The following is an 18,941-nucleotide window of genomic DNA, read 5'->3' on the forward strand; positions in this document are numbered from 1 at the left end:
TCTTTCGCCAAACGATTCGGGTAGTTTTTGTGTGTTTTCGCTGCTTAAAAGCAAGGAAGGAAGGTCATCATCATGAACACTGATCGATTGGCTTCTTCAATGGAGAATGTATCGAGAAATACAAAAACATTCTCTAATAAGAAGGTCAATGTCATCCTTGATGAAGCAAACTTTCTACTGTGGAAGCAACAAGTGTTGCTCACCGTTCGTAGTCATAGATTAGAAAGGCTACTTACAGGCTCAGTATCTCCTCCATCGCAGACTGTGCTTAATGAAGCTGGTGAAGATGTGGCGAATGAGCAATATGAGGAATTTGTTGCGCAGGACAGTGCTCTGGCATCCTGGTTATTATCAACGATAAGTCCACAATTACTACCTCAGTTTCCTACAAACTGATGATGATGATGATGATGATGGCAGTGAAAAGGATGCTTCGATACTTAGTTTGAATGTTAAACTATGGTCTCACATTTTCATGTGCTGGCAAATCACTTGCAATTGTGGCATTTGCTGATGCTGATTGGGGAGGAAACCTTGATGACAGGAGGTCAGTGTATGGACATGTGGTGTTCCTTGGTACATGTCCTATAGTGTAGTGCTCCAGGAAACAGAAAACAGTCTCCAGGTCTACAATGGAGGCTGAATATCGAAGTGTTGCTGAAGTTGCTGCTGAAGTTACATAGATAATCTCCTTGTTAGGTGAGCTTGGAGTAGAAAATCGCAACACACCTGTTATTTGGTGTGATAATACGAGTGTTGTTTCTTTAAGTACAAATCCTATATATCATGCACAATCAAAGAATGTAGACATGGATGTTCATTTTATTCGCGAGAAAGTTGCAGCCAAACAACTTCAAGTAAACTATGTTCCAGCTTTTCATCAGGTGGCAGATGGACTTACAAAATCATTGACAAAGGGAGCATTTGAAGTGCTTAGAGATCAATTGCATGTATTACCTTGTCAATGAGAAGAAGAAGTCGAAGAAGCGGGGATAATGTTAGAATGTTAACGAGTGTATGTGATTGTATGTGTGAGAGAATAAGAGTTAGTTGCAGGATGATAGGATGATGTTAGAGGAGTTAGTTGCAAGCTGTTAAAACTGCATGGCTTTGGACATCCGGATTGATTTGGATACGTGTTTTGCTTTCATGGATAGTTTTTTCATGTTGTTTGACTCTTATTTACTATTTTTCGGTGAATTTTTAGTAGTTTTATCCCCTTTTGTGGTTCATTTATCAATGTAATCGAATTTGTTCGTATCTTTATTTTGTTCGAGCATTGGTTAGCTTTTCCAACCTTTTCCCTTTTTTTCATTGTGTGATCTAGGTGACTAGTTTTTGTGTCAATTGTTATAAAAAATGTCCTAATTATAATTTAGTTTACGTTTACATCGATACTTGTAAATCTTTATTGTAATTATGAATATTTTCTATTTTTAATAAAACTAACTAGGGTGTCCCTTTTTTAGCCAACACCATTTTTCACCTTGAATGGGTCAAAGCCAAAAATCTAATGCATAGAAGGAAAAGAGATCAGAAAGATACGTGGATAATTTTACTATAATATAGGTCGAATGTTTCTTGAGTAGTAAGCAGTGGATCCCCCTTATTTTGGGAAAGTTGGTGGTCGCGTGTGAATTCTTTCAAGGCAAGGGGAAACCTGATTCGACATTGTTGTTTTCTCTGATCTGGTCGAGGTGGTTTTCGTTTACCAGCGCGTAGGTGGTCGAAGGTCATATGATCGAGTCTTTTTGGCCCATGTGAATATCTTTTCTTAATGTAGTAAAGAGGGCCACTATAACCAGTGAAAAGTGGTGGGTGTCCACTAATGGTTATTCCTGGCTCGGCTCCGATAACGCAATTTCGGGATGAATCGGTAGTTGGGCACTGGATCCCTTCGAACTTGGAGAATGTGTGATGTTGGTTCGGGGTTTGGTGAACCAATTGGTCACTCCTCTAGTTGAAGTATCGGGCCCCTTTTTCGTTGCCTATGTTGCACCTTCGAAATACCCCTCAAGGAAAATTTTCTCTACTTTCCTCAATCTTCACTTTATGCCACGCCGACTCCCCTTTCGTCATAAGGCGTGGAATTAGACCAAGAGGAATCGCCATAGGCACTAGTACCTCAGATTTCGCACGTAGGAGATCGAGACACGCTTATATTTGTCTTTGTGACACGTTTTTCTCTGTCTTTTAGTAGTTTTCGATTGTTTAAATGTTATTGTTTATCTTTTATCTCAAGGTTGGTTTTGAAATCGTCACGACTGATCAAGATGACACTTATTTGTTATCATGTTGATATTCCATGCTTTGGACTCTCGGACTGATTTGGATACACGTTTTGTGTTCGTTGATATTTTTCTCACGTCACTTGACTATGATTTGTGATTTGTCGATGGTCTTTCAATAGCTTCATCCCCTTTGTGATTCGTTCTCGATGCAGTCAGATTTGTTCGTATCTTTATTTTGTTTGAGCTTTTTGGTTAGATTTTTCAACATTTTCCTTCTTTGGTCCTAGTGTGATCTAGATGACAAGTTTTTGTGTTAATGATTATTGAAAAATGTCCAAATTATATATTAGTTTACATTTACGGGTTATGCTTATAATTCTGGATACTGTTTATTTTTAATAACACTAGCGAATTTAAAAAAAATTAATTTCTAAATTTTAATATGATATTACTTTGCAATTAACTATTAAAATAATATATTTAAAATCTTTTTCTTTTTTGTTTTGCTAAGTTTTTGTCTTTAAATTAAAAAAATAACAGAGATAAAAATAATCGAATATTGGCAAATTCTTTGAATTGAAAAGGAGACCGAAACCATTAACGCCTTAAACGACTGTAAGGAGGACCATAAATATCTCTATCCAATATAGGGGTCAATGCATCCGGAGGATCATCAAGGATTAAGAAGGTGTCATCGGGAGCTATAGCAAGTTTTGCCATGAAATCCACACCATGGTTAGCTTCTCTTTTTATCAACTGAGAATCGACACTCCAAGACCTGATAACAAGATGAGAAATCGAACGAACAAGGGAATACGGACTTGAGGGGGACGGAGGCGGACTAAGAAGACATCAGCACTGTCAATTTGAACCATGAATCTTTCACAACCATTATGACCAAGCGAGATTTAGACCGTCAAAAATGTATATTGATAAATTTTAATGTTAACATCGATGAATGTGTATATTAACTCTAAAATCTGATAATTTGACTGATCAATTACATAAATGACGTTAGATCATACGAATTCATCCCCCAATCTAATTTCTTAAGCAATAAATGTTGCATATATATACTTTTTCAGGCATATAATTTTGACTTCCATCAACGCATTAATTGTGAGAGAATGATATCCTTTTTGAACTAATATTTTTCTGTGGCTTGAAACGACCCCCACAATTCACGAATAGGTTCAATGATGTTGAAGGACCAAATTTTATTAAGGGAAGAAATTAAATGATTTGTTAAGTTGAACATAGGAGAGTTGGAATGATAATGTCATATTTTTTCCGGATAAAAAGCCACTAGTTTTATTAAAAATAAAATATATATATAATTACAATGAAAATTTACGAGCATAACCGTAAACTAAATTATAATTAGGACATTTTCCTATAACCATTAACACAAAAACTAGCCACCTAGATCACATAAATACTATAAAAAGAAAATGTAAAAAAATCTAACCAATGCTCGAATAAAATAAAAGATACGAATAAATCTGACTGCATTGGCAAACATTGACAAACGAACCACAAAATAGGATGAAACTACTAAAAGACCACCGATAAATCATAAATCAGAGTCAAGCGACGTGGAAAAACAATCCACGAGCACAAAATGCGTATCCAGATCAATCCGAGGGTCCAAAGAAGGGAATATCAACTAGATAACAAATAAACGACATCTTGATCAGTCGTGGCGATGTCAAATCCAACCCTGTGAAAAAAAGATAAACGAAAAAAAGGACAAAAAATTGTAAGCTACCAAAAGACAGAGAAAAAATTGTCATAAAGGCATAGATAAACGTGTCATAAAGGCAGAGAACATGTTACAAATACATAATTATTCTTATTAAAAAAAGAAAAAATATAACCGGCGGACGACAATCAACATCAAAATCGATGTCGTCGTCGGTTAAACAAAATTAAAGAAAAAAATTAGATTAATCAATAAAATTGACACAAATTATAAAAAAAAAAGAGAGAATAAGAAGAATAACGCGGCTAGGGTTTTTTTATACCATAGAATATTTTAAGTTTTTGGTAATGTCATATTCCAAGTTTTCAACTCATTTATTGATAGAATAATTTTTTTTTGAATATTTTAAGTTGATTATAAAATATTATTTATTTAGATTTTTTTAATCATTATAATACTTACACATTTTTAAACATAATTATTTCAATAAGTATTTTATGAATAAAATAGTTTTTTATCATATAAACAACTCAATAAATCTATCGATAGATAAAAATTAAGAGGATAAAGAAGGCGAGGAGGACACTCTTGTATATATAATGCAAGAAATGGGGACCCCATTAATCAATATTATATGTTGTATTATTAATGTTTAATACATACACGCAAAGAAAAATAAATGCAATATAGTAATAATCAGGTGGTGTTTGGTTCGCTAGAATATTTATGAGAGAATTGAAATATGTGAAGGAATTGGAATCAGTGAAGGAATTGGAATCTGTCAGGAATTGGAATCTGTCAGGAATTGGAATCCAATTCTATATTCTGTTTGGTTGGCAGGAAATGGAATTGAATTCCAATTCGTATTCTGTTTGGTTCGCAGACATGTCAGATGAATTTGATTTCAGTAATGTAAAATGATAGAATTGCCCTTCTTATTTTTTTGTTTTTTTAATTTGTTTTACAACTTACATGTTGTAATATATTATAAAAAATAAAAAAATATTAAATTTTCATTTTATTGATTGATTATTCATTTCAATAAATTATAAAATCATGCTAATAAACATTATAAGTTAAAATCATCGCAATCAAAATATGTTAATAAGTTACCAAAAGATAGAGCAATATTTCGATACATTCCAATCGGAGTATGTTAATTAGTTACCAAAAAATATACCAAAAACTATTTTTATTCAATATATGAATTAGAAACTCGACCCGACACGACACAAATAATAAAAAAATATTTTTATTCAATAAAAACATTGACTTAATTGAAAAAAAATATATATAGAGGGGTATTATTGTAATTATTCCTAAATATATAAGGTAAAATTATATATTTTGTTCGGGTCGGTCTGGTTTTTTTCACCCTAAACCCGAACCCGACCCGACCCGAATATCACACTTAAAAAACTCAACTCGACCCGAACAAAATAAAGTTTCACCCGACCCGACCCGAAATAATAAAAAAATTATTTTTATTCAATAAAAACAGTGACTTAATTGAAAAATATATATATATATATATAGGGGTATTATTGTAATCATTCCTAAATATATAAAGTAAAATTATATATATTTTTGGGTCTGGTATTTTTCACCCTAAACCCGAACTCGACCCTACCCAAATATCACACTTAAAAAACCGACCCGACCCGACCCGAATATATGAATTAGAAACCCGACCCGACCCGAAATAAAAAAAAAATATTTTTATTCAATATATGAATAAGTTACCAAAAGATTGATGAGGGTAGTATGATCAAATTTCAATTTCCTCCAACAAGGGAATTGAATTCAATCCATTCTTGGATGGAATTCACTTTCTCTCATTTGATGAAAAGTTGAAACCATGAGGGATTCCAATTCCGTTAGAAAACTTGAACCAAACATGGGAAAGTGGTGGAATTAGATTCCAATTCCCCCCAATTCCAAGAGATTTCATCCAACCAAACGCCACCTCAGAGTCGCGACCAACTGATTGATAACGGATTCTCGGTTTAGTCATAAAATAAAAATGATTTTTTTTTAATTTAACTGATTGGTCCAATCTAATTTTAACAATAATACAATTAAATGGAAGATGTCAAGTAAGGTAGGTAAGGCACAAGATGAAATAGGGCACCTCTGTTATCGCTATTAGTATGGTACGGCCGGGATCAATGCAAGTAGTTATTTTACAACCCAACTTGGTTCGAAAAATTATTATTGTTACACGTGTATTTATAATAATTATTTTTTTTGTATAATCATGAGATACCTAATAAGAAATTTCGTTTTGAAGAAGCCAATATGAAATTAAAAAATTAGGCTAAAATTAAACTTTTGTATTGAAAAAACTAAATTAAAATGATCAATTTTTTAAGGGCCAAAAATGTAATTTAGTAACTTTAGCACGGGACAAGACCTATGTTTGAAGACGGAGTATTATATATAGGGAAAACTACAGGTCTAATACCTCAATTATCACTTTTTTCTGTTTTAATCATTCAATTATTTTGTTTTTCAAAATCATACTTTGGTTTCATTTTGGTCACCCACGACTAAAAATTAACAAAATTGTTGACGTGCCATTTTTTATTTTTTCGATAATGATGTGATATTATCTTATAATGACACATCAACCCCTTTGTTATTTTTAACGGCGGGTGACCAAAATGAAACCAAAACTAAACGTTGAGTATGATTTAAAAAAAATAGTTGGATGACTAAACAGAATAAAATGATAATTGAGATACTAAACATGCAATTTACTCTATTCATTAATATAATTTTGAGACTAACAATTGGGTAATATAGATTTTAATATATTCATTTATCCATTGGCATTTTGTTTGGTCAAACTTTTGTGGAGCGGGTGGATTAACACTTTTCCACCATTAATGAGGTGCCTTTCACTTTCTGGATGTATTTACACCTCACATGGCGGGAAGAAACTGATAGTTTTATTTTCTTGCAAGTAATGTAAAGTTCAGAGAGATACAATTTAGGGGGAAAATAGTACAATTTTATGAAAAAGTGTGGATAATTGGAATAACAAATAATACTTTAATAGACATTATAAAAAAAATACAATGTACCATGCAAAAGTAAAGGGAAAAAACATGAATGATAGTTGGAGAAGATTTATCAAGTTATTTCTACTCCAATTATTGCATCTTTACAAAGTTGAAACCAAACTTGTAATTTTATTGTCATGAATATCATTAAATTTACAAGTATACAAGTTATTTCTACTCCAATTATCGTATTTATAAGAAGTTGTATTATGTGAATTATTTATAGATTATATTTTAAAAGTTTACAAGTTAAGCTCTGAGAAATTTTTGTATAATCTTCTTTGTCCTTCCTATGAATTGTGACATGTATTTGAGATGATGGTGGATTCAATTATAGTTCAGGGTTGACAAGTGTTATCCGGAAATTTATATTTTCTTCTATTGGTTATTCATTTTATTGATTATGTCCATATATATATATATATATTTATTAATATATGTGTTCATCTTAAAAAAATATTTTAAATTCATCAATGATTTAGGATCGTGATGACTATTTTTATATAATACTTATGTTAAAGACATGAATATGAAGTTTATGGTATGTTTTTATGCATGACAATGTTACATTGTTGATGTAAAAGTGATGATGTCATTAATGTATAAACTTTGGTAAATTACTAAAATGAATAGATTTTACCGATAAATTACTCAAATGAATTTTACCTTTAATGTTTAAGTGGCAACGAAAGATATGAAGCTGAAAGAAAATGGCACCTACTTGTACGTGATTTGCATGATGAGATTTTAATGTAAATTTAAAATTCATCCGATTAAGTTTGGAACCCTCCAAGTAGCTTTAAAAATGATTACATGTCACATGGTATTAAATATTGATATCTAATTGTAAGGTGTCCATATTAGGTATCTAATAAATATATGTTTTATTTTGAATTCTATTTTAGTGTCGATATTTATATACGAGTGTTAATTACTATAATGATAGTATCGATATCTAAGTGAAAATATCATTATTATGAATTTTATATTCATTTTTATGATTTTCGAATGTAAAATTGACAACGATACATTAAAAGTGATGTTGATCATATGTTTTTTTCTTTTGTAAGTTAAATGATTTACTTGAGTCTCAAATTATCTCTTCAATATTTCTTTGACAGGTTATTTTCATGCGTGTGCATTTCGATTTTGATTGAATGAATGTTCATTAGTGTGATTCAGTTGTGTTTCAAATAAAGATAAGTTTTAATCAACCAATATGATATGTTCAAAATGATTTACAACTAAATCGAGTAAGGATATTACATAATAAGTCAGGATGAGGGTGATGGTGGTAATGTTGTTGAAGGCTCGTTTCATGTAGGAGCTAGGGTTATCGGTGGATGTTGGTTTTGGCATGGATAAACACATAATTTTATGTTAGGGGACGAACTTTTAAAATTTTAAGAAAGATGATCTTTTAAAATTTTAAGAGGATCGAAAATAGATTATTGATAGAAAATATAAAAAAAAATTAAAATACTATTATTTAGGCAAGGGTTTGGTTTAGAGGTTGTTTAGGCAAAGGTTTGGTTTAGAATTGGAATCTGATTGTGTAATGGCAGTGAATGCTGTTAATGGAGCCAGGCGAGTGATAGAGGACAATGCAATTGTCTTGCTGATCCGGAAGATAATTGACAGAGATTGGGAAGCAAAGATCGGGCATATATGCCGAGAAGCTAACACTGTAGCTGACATGTTGGCGACCATGGCGAAGGGCTGTCCGATTGGTGCTGTTCTACATCAAGAACCCCTGCAGAGGTGGCTAGTTTGGAGGAAAAGGATCAAGCTCCCAGAACTAGTCCCGCTTTTCTTTCAGTATCATCAAGAAGAAAAATTGAAGTTCAAATATTTTAAAAAGTTGTATGTAAATATGTAATGAACTAACAATCACAAGGCCCAAGTAAAGTCGGATGTTAAAAGTTAAGTATTTGTATAATAAAGCATTAATTATTTAATTATGCGGTTAATTGTGAGATACGTTAAGTACAAAGTACAGATCTATAAATCTATATAAAAAATACACTAATAGTTTAATTAGACTTGAAGGCTACTCTACAGCCAAATCAGCCATCTAATCATTAGAATTTTAGAGGTTATTTTAGTAAAGTTGAATTAGATATTAAGATTTTTTGTCTCCTGGATTTCAGTATGGGCTATTAATTAGAGCGTTTCAGTTCTCTCCACCCGCCGATGTCTACCGTTATCAAACATACATTTGCGATGTCAAGCATAGAAAAATTGTTTGAAATTGGTGAAATGGATGACACTGTTAACGAACAACAACATCAAAGAGTTCTCGTCTGTCAAACACTTGGTTCTATATGTCAACTGTTGCGAAATCAAAATAAAACATGTCCAAATTCCTGGAAAAGGACATGCAAGCAGCTTCCATTCTTTGCAGTAGAGCCAATAAGCTCACGTGCTTTTGAGGATAAGAGTGGAGCATTCGTTCAACGATTCTTCGGTTGACTTATGCAATGATTCATGTTGGTGATATAAGATGTACTCAAAACTCACACAATATGTGCAACCTGCAACATCATAAAGCGGGAAATCGAAACCTTGGACAAAGATTGCGATGGTGAATCGGATCACTGGCCATTAACTCACATGAATACCGCTATGATTCATCTCAGTTTTATACATATGAAAGTGCAACATGCTCTATTTTTGTGAGAAGGCAAATGAAAGTCTGAACTTGATCTGCAACCAAGGACCTCGGTATTGGTCGATGTCTGCACGCATTGTCCTAAAAAAAGCATATGCATAAAGCGTTGTCCTTCACCTCTCAATCTGTCGTACCGAAAAAATAGATCCCTGAAGTCCACTGGAATAGTTTTGTTTCTCTCGACATCACAATCGGTTATTTCTGAGTGGCATTCCATAAGCAAACCATAGCATAGCCTACATATGCAGATGCTGAATTTGCTTATGGAAGATGTGCAGTAAAAGTTTTTGTTTTCTTGACTCTACTGTTCGCCAATCCATGCTTCTGCCTCCTCTTGAGTCATGAAATGTAAGAAGTGTTTTTTTCTAGTGGTCCACCATACCACTATGACAAGGCTCATATGATTGTTTTCAAGCTTTTTTTTTAAAGAAAAAGTGTCAAAGGCGACTATTGAGTGCTTGATTTTTTTCTATATATTGAAGATCTTATCAATCGAAGACTGACAAAAGGAAGCTAAGAGGCATCACCACAACATGAAGAGTTCACTTAAGTATGCAGTGCTTGTGGCGAACCATAAGCCTTACATTGCAATGCTCTTTGTACACTTTATATATGCAGGCATGGCCTTGTATGCCAAAGCAGCGATTTCCAAAGGAATGAACCCTTATGTGTTCGTGGTGTGCCTGAAAGCCTTTGCCACGATCATGTTAGCTCCGTTTGCTTAGGTTTCTTTCGGTGTACATAATATTTCTAGTTTGAATTAACCCTCGAGTCTATCCCATTTTTTCCTCATTTTTTTAGTTTGGGGAACTTATAATATGCAGTAAGCAGGCTTCTCTATCATACAATTTAACCTGGAACATCTTCTTGATTTCGTTATTTGGGTACGAACACGGTCTCATTCGATGTTATAATCCAATATCAACCTATAATTCATTATTTTCTAATAGTACTCATATAATGAAAATGCCAGGCTTGCCTTGAGTTTAAATCTCTACTCTGTTGCAATCAAATACACAACTGCAACATTTGCTGCTGCCACAACCAACACTATTCCTGTTCTTACCTAAATCCTTGCTGTTTGCTTAAGGTATTTTACAAAAGGCGGAAAGAATATGTTTTAAAGGTCTCTTTCACTAGCTGAATGGAACTAATTCGAATATTTCAGGACAGAAAGCATATCGGTACAAATACGTTCAAAATAAAGTTGGACCAATTTAGAATGGCTTACAGTTTGGGGATGAAATTAAAATGTTTAAAAGGTCAAGGACTGATTTAGAATTATAATCATAATTTATGGATTCAATTGGAACATTTAAAAGTTTAGGGACTGATTTAAAATAAAGGTCATACTTTGAGGATATGTGATGCAATCAACTCTATAATAAATTATAAATATTTATAGTTACAATTGTTAATATTAGATATCTTAAATAACATTAAAATATGGAATTTTATAATTGAAATAGAGAGAACTTTAAGCCCCACCAATTTAACCAAGCATGCCCACTAGTACATAGGCCAATGCTGTTTATAGAGCAATTTTATGTCCAATTGCAACCTGCAAGCATGAATCATTGAGCAAAAATGTGTGTATGATGTGATCCCACACCAATTAACAAAAGATCCGCTAAAGCCAACAAAAAGTGCTATGGTGACGGGGACTGATAGGCGTAAGATGTTGAGGAGAGGTCGACTCATATGATATGGTTAATCAAAATAAATAAACGAGTATCTAACATCACTGAGATCACATCGAAAGAAAAAAGACATGTTCAGCATTAAAGATGAGTGCATCTCTTCAACAAGACGCCACATAAAATGTTTTACTTTTGGGGAGATCTTGTGCTGTCCAAATAAGCTGCTACATTGGACAAGTACTATGAACTTTTCTTTGCCCCACACTTTTATGTCAAATATCCACATATTTTCTTGTACCAAACTTCCTTTTATATTCGAAGCATTGAGCAGCAAGAAGGACTGATGTCAAAGAGCCCAACCCACTAAACCCTAACAACAAACAACCCACGCACCGCCAAGGCAAGGGAGGAGATGAAGCACGCCTTGTCTTAGATACACTGCTTAACCATCTGTGTACATGCAGCCTAACAGAGGCCATGTTGTATTGAACCATCTGAAAATCTAGGAAAGCGGCAGATGTATGGAATCTGACATTGGAATTTTCATTGTTTAATTTATAAAGCGAGTGTATGGGAAATAGCATTTCATTGCAGGAATCATGGCTGCTTTTGCCCTACCCATTTGTATTTATAGTAATAATTTGAACATCATCTTTGTGGCGTACCTGCCAAGCAAATCAAACTTATTTTTCATATAATATTGAAGCCAAACTTGTAATATTCAAAACAGCTACAGCTATGATGATTTCATTATTATTACTTTGGGTTTTAAGCAAATGACTCTCTCTCTTTCATCTTCTGTTCTGCATCCCCATTTCAATCCAAGTGGACAATAATCTTCTTTTTTAAGCTTGGAGGGTTAAAAAAAACTTAATAAAAAACTGTCAACCTGATGCTTACACCTCTTTATCAATTTTTATATCCTAATTATTTTTATACAGTGCCTAATTTCAATGTGCCCATTAAAAACTAAATTCAAATGATAAAATTAAGAAGTTTGTCGGGTGTTTGCATACTTTCAGATTTCGGCAAAAGCTTAGCATTTGATCCAAACTCAGTGAAGCAATTGAAAGCTAAATTTTTCAGAAAAAGAGCAAGAACCATCTAAATACAGGAAAAACATGCCCCATTCCCTCTTCTTGCTTTAATCCACCATGAGTTTATCTTCTTTCTCTTAAAACGATGTACCAGTTTGGCCATTTACGCAGGATGGTGAAGAGATTATAAGGAGAAAGAGAAGATGGTGGAAAGATTAGAATGAGGAAGATAAGATGATGGAGAGAGTTTTGAAGGTGAGGGTGAGGAAAGGGACCTGGTTTAGAATAATAAAAAATATAATTGATAAAAAAATTAATAAAAAGAATGTCAGGTCATGACTGAGTTAAGAATTAAACAGTCAGTGACTAATTTTTTTTTCAATATCTAAAGTTTAGTGAATAAATTGAAAAAAAAATTAAAAGTACGATGAATGAAATAAAAGAAAGTAAAATTCAATGAGTAAACATGTAATTCACTCTTTTTTATAATCGTTAACTGTAAATTATTTTATAAAAAATGCACAAACGTAGAAAAGAAAAGAGAGGGCCCTCAATGCTGTCATTCCTATTGAGATAGTGAATGATATTCACCAACAAAATTTAATATATATACAGGGAAATGTTAATACAATGATATGTATATATTTAAGAAATAAAATAAAAATAGTAAAAACAGGTACTTATTTCACAATAAGATGTCTTGTAAAGATTTTATTAATAAGTTGAAAAATACAAGTTGAGAGAAGCAATCTATTTGAATAATATACATCACTAATTAAATGTTGATGATGGTAGAAAAAACAGACATTATTGGGGCAGATAAGATCGAGCTCTGTTTCACATGTTTTCACTAATGGAGTCTATGAAAATGAATTTTATTTTTCCAAGTTAAAACTAAAATAAATAGAGAGAGGCGTACACTTTTAAAAATAAAACGTGAAGAGTATATATTTATAAAATTCAAGTATTATAATAAATAAATAAAATAAATATTAGGAATTAAAAAAGTTAAGTTCAAATGTTAACCGTTAAATATGATTCAATCAATTATGTTTATTCCTTTTGAAATTAAAAAATGAGTTAATTGAAGTATATGTCTTTAAATTATGACCCTCATTTTAAATTAATTATTGGACTTTTAAACATTTTAAATTCATCCATAAATTATGGATATCATTCTAAATTGATCTTTAAACTTTTGAACATTCCAAATTCATCCTCAAACTACGACCATTGTTCTAAATTACTCTCTAAAATTTTGAACACTCCAATAACTTCCCCCCGAATCATTCAAAAGTTTGATGATAAATTAGAATATTCAAAAGTTTGAGGATCGATATAAAATGAGAGCCATAGTTTGAGGATGTATTTAGAATGTTTAAAATTTTAGAGAGTGATTTATAATAAGAATCATAGTTTAAGGGTGAATTTAGAATATTCAAAAATTTTAAAAATTTAATTTAAAATAAAAGTTATAATTTAAGTACGTATACTATAATTACTCTAAAAAGATATTACAAATAAATAAGATAACTTGTAAATAAATCTTGCATATAAAAACGAAGAGGGACAAGGGCAAATGACAAATTATGGTGCGCACCACTGTTTCTAATGTGCGCCACGTGTTCGCGACAACGGAAGTGGCGAAGTTGGGAAAATGGATGGGGCCTAGCCTATGGAATCAATCAAACATACATTACATTACATTAATGGCCAAAACGCCGCGTTTAATTTACTCTTTGGTCAGATATACAATTACAAAATCTGGAAAAGTTAACCGTCAAGGACAAATTAGTACTCTCAAGGAAATTTCGTTTAAATTAAAAATAATTAAAAACGTATACTAATTGTAAATTGATTAACTAAATTAAAGGAATTAAAGGAGGAATTTGGATTAACTAAATTAAATCAAATGAGTCAAGTAATAAATAAAAGAGAAATATCCTAATAGAATTAAATTTATGATAACTATACATTTTTTATAATTTGTATTTTATTACTCAAGAAACATAAAACTACTACAAAAAATAAATGAGTATCCTCCGTAAAAAAAAAAAAAATACTCTAATCAATCCTCCAAGTATTACAAAGACAAGAATTAACATGATGTCCCTATTTACAGGTCTCCCAAGGAACTTAATTCGCACAAACTCCTTAACAAATCACCCCAAGCATCTCCGCATCAACTCCAATCATCACCCTTTTATTCAGCTCCTTCCAGGTTAGATAAATTAAAGCATTCCAGACAATTTTCAAGATGAACACCATCATTGATGTCTCCTTAAGCCTAGCTAGCACCAATTCAACTCCCCTCCCAGCTAGAGACCACCCTGGACACCCCACACAATCTCATAGCAACCCCCAAATGCCTTTAGAGCAGACACAACCAAAAAAACAAATGGCCCCTCGATTCATCAGTAGCCCAGCAAAGACAACAGATCCCAAAATCAACTATCCTTATCCTAACAAGCCTATCCTTAGTAGACAACCTACCCATAATAGCTAGCTAGACAATCACTGAGTGCCTAGGCACATGCCTAGAGAACCATACCAACTTATGTCATGGAACCCTTACATTATTATCCCTAATCTCTTCACATATTAATCTAGTCTTAACAGAGGGCTAGTCAGCCACTAAAAAAAACAACAGTAACCTCACTCCGGATCTGAATAAGCTTTCTCAAGCTCCACCTCATGGAGCCCTGACAATTCATCTGCCAAAAATCTTAATCCTTAATGATTAAGCCCTACCCAAGCCACCCATAAGGAGTCACTTCCAACAAGAATGCTCCTAATAAGTTGAAACTATTATCCTTATTTCAACAACCAATATCCTTCAAACCAAGTCCTCTCTCCACCTTAAGAAGATAATATTCCTCCAAATCATCTTAGCACTGGCAGTAGAGGTGTCCTTACCCTTCTAAAAGAAACACACACTCCTGCTCAATCTTTTTAGAACATCCTTAGGCAGGATTAGCTGGCGACACCAAATATTAGCCATGCTAAATAAAACAGAGCTAATCAGCTGCAACCTCTCAGCGTAACTCAAACTCCTTGAAGACCACCCATTCAATCTAGCTTTTATTTTATCCAAAATGATACTAAAACAAACCTCTAGTAGCAATCAAATCTAGAATACAAGATAACACATTCATAGCCAGAACAAATAAATAAGGGGAAATGGGATCCCCTTGCCTTATCCCCCTATCACCCTTAAAGAATCCCAATGAATTCCCATTAAAAGCAATAAAGATCCTAATAGAAGTCAAAAAGATTCTAATCCATTTCCTAAACACCTCAGGCAACTCTACAGCCTCTAAAACCCCTATGATGAAATCCCAATAAAGGTTATCAAAAGCTTTTATAGGTCACCTTAAGTAAACATCTAGGGAAAGAATCCTCCTAGAATAGCCCCTCACTAGCTCCTGTGTAATACCCCAAATTTTGTCTAGAACTAAAATATAATTTTGAAGTTTAGTGGTTAAATTATAAAGTTTGAAAAGTTTAGGGATCAAAAATGTAAATTTTAAAAGGTTATATATTTAGCCCGTAAATGAATAATTCGGATTAAAACAAGGATTTTTGTGAAATCATATTTTTGTACGGGATTTGTGTTAAAAGCTATAAAGCGATAAAGTTCGATATTGAAAACGGATAATCGGATCGAATCAAAATTTTATGAAAATTTGAAGGGTGTTAGAAAATGGTTGGAAATATTATTTTCATATTTAGAATAGAGAAATTTGGCTTAGAACAGAGTATTTTTTCAGATTTGACCGAACAGTGGAATTTTAGTGACTAAAATGCAATTTTTGAAAATTACATGGCCAAAGTGAAAAGTCAAAGCCAAGTTGATTAATATTTGACCAAGGAATATTTTAATTTAATATAATACAATGTCATTTAGTAATTTTCAAGATTCATTAATGGTATTTTGTAATTTCTCATTATTGAATTTTAAATTCAATTAAATTATAAATGCCATGTGTACTATCCATTAAATACTAGAATAATCAAGATAATTAGCATATTTTTAGCTTCATTCTTGCATTTGGCCGAAACTACAAGTTCTCCTAAGGTAAGAATTTTATTTTGATTTTTCAAGTTACATGATTAGTTTTTGTATTAAGATATATATAAAGAATTAATCTACATGAAATTCTTTATCAATTGATATAAATATTTCATGGTGAAGATGATTGTGTGATGAGATTTGATGATTAGGGTTATGAAGAGCTTAGTGATTTTAAAGAGTTGATGAAGGATTTTTATGTTCTTGATGTTAGTGATTATTTCTAAAGCATGTACAATTATTAAAATTAATTGTACATGTGTATATAAGGTTTGGTCATGTTAGGGTTTGCAAGAATGATGGGATTTTGATTCAATTTGATGTTGTGATGATTGAAAATGTATGAATTTGATCATATGAGGTTGAATTCATGCTTGAAATTGAACAAAAGTTCCCCTAGGTGACATGAAGCATTCGGCCTTAGGGAAGAAATTGGGGGGGGGGGAATGTTGAAAATTTTCCTATAGATTAGAAATGATATTATAAGTATTTTGTGTGATATGGAGATTGATTTGGATCAATTTGGAACCTTAAAAGGGTAAAAGGGCTAGTTTACAAGTTTTTGGAATTGTGGAAATTACTGTAAGAATGTAATATTTGAAGGTTCAATGTTGATTTTTGATATTTGAAATGCTGGAAATTAAGTTGGAAAGTTGTTTGGAACCAAATTCCAAATTTGGTAAAATTTGAAATCAGAATTCGAAAGGTCATATGATAATGGGGATTTGTTTGCAATTTATTAAATGTAGAGGTATCATTTGGGTAAATTATTGAATGTTGTAAAATTTGTTAGTATGTTGAACTTTGAATTAAATATTGATTTGGGGTTAAATTTCAAATTATAAAGTTAGGTAGTTGAAAATAGAAAGTTTAGGAAAGTTTGGGTCGAAATTATAATGTTTTGAATGTTGAAGTATTGATTTGGGTATTTTATTAAAGTGCTGGAATTTTAGTAATTTATGTGTAATGATCATAATGGTGAGGGACCATTATGAATTAAATGGAAATATTGAGGTGAATTCTAAAAAATCATAATTTGTGGCTTATTTGTGTAATTAGCAAAAGACGAAGGGTTAAGAATGAAAATAAATATTTATGGATTTGGATGAGTATTTTGAGAAGTTTGAAATTATAATAGAAATATGATTTCGTTTGATATCGATTTAATCTCGTTTTTATTTTATAGATTTTCATAATGTTAAAAAAATCAGCTTATGTTTATGATACTATTATGTAGTTCAAACACTTCGTGTTATTATTTGGTATTGTCAGACCACGATAAACCTAACGGTCCAAACGATCCAAAAGAAAAGGACAAAGCTCGTGATTAGGATTATTGTACACAAGTTCTGTAGTAAGGGAAATGTGAGTGCAGTTTATTTATTTAATTGTTTGATAGAGGATGATTTGCGATAAGTCAACCTCATCTTGTTTATTTCAAAGATATGAAATATGGTTTGAATATGAAATTATATTTGTAATATTTTAATAAGTTTTATGAATGATTTTGGGTATGAACTACCCATGTTGTGTTTTACAAATATGATTTAAATATAATTCTGATTTCGATATGATTTTTATCAAATGATTACGAATTGTGCTGAAAGCCTACTGTATATTATATTGAGAGTCAAAGGTACAATTGATATGCCATGAAGTGGAATGAATATAATCTAATTTGATATATTTGTGGTGTACTGATGGGTACACTAGTATATTTCAATGTGATTGCACTTTGTGTGCATATTGTGATTACCGATGTGATAACATTGTGTGTGCCTATCTGTTCCGATTCTGATGATAGCACTGAGATATGTATTGAGCACACTCGTATGACTCGCGTACCTTGTATTCTCTTAAATATACTTTGGGCTATAAAAATGAAATATGAGAGTTCTGAAAAGTGTCTAACTATAAAGGAATGTTGACTGATTATTCTATCTGATATGACTTATTATGATTTTGTAAAAATCATAAGATAATTCTTTTTAGGTTTATGATAAAGAAACATCATGAGATATTCGGTTTGAACATTCTGAAAGTTATGTCTGTTTTATTTTAAATGATTTTATATATTTCAATAATTTATTTATTTATTCTCACATTTAGTATACTATCTCACTAAGTTGTACTTAGCACATGATGATTTTCATATGTAGGGTCTGATTGAGATATAGACGTTTTGTGAGCAGTCTCTCAAGCATCTTATGAAGATCATCTATAATATTAGTCTCAATAAGACATCATTGATGTTTCTTTTGACTAGTAGTGTCAGGTATAATTATGATGTTAGTATGCTTTATCAATTATGACTAAATGGTTTGTAATAGTAAATTAGGACTGTTTAATTTGACTAGTTTAGTTTATCAGTATTTGATATGCATAATATATATATATATATATATATATATATATATAATATATATATAATTTTATGTTTTAAATGGTACATAAGTTCAAGTAGATATAAATAGTTTTAAAAGTTGAAAATGTGAATGTTTTAAAAGAAATAAATTTTAAGCA

Source organism: Hibiscus syriacus, unplaced genomic scaffold, assembly GCF_006381635.1.
Source record: "Hibiscus syriacus cultivar Baekdansim isolate YM2019G1 unplaced genomic scaffold, ASM638163v2 tig00111128_pilon, whole genome shotgun sequence".
Lineage (NCBI taxonomy): Eukaryota > Viridiplantae > Streptophyta > Magnoliopsida > Malvales > Malvaceae > Hibiscus > Hibiscus syriacus.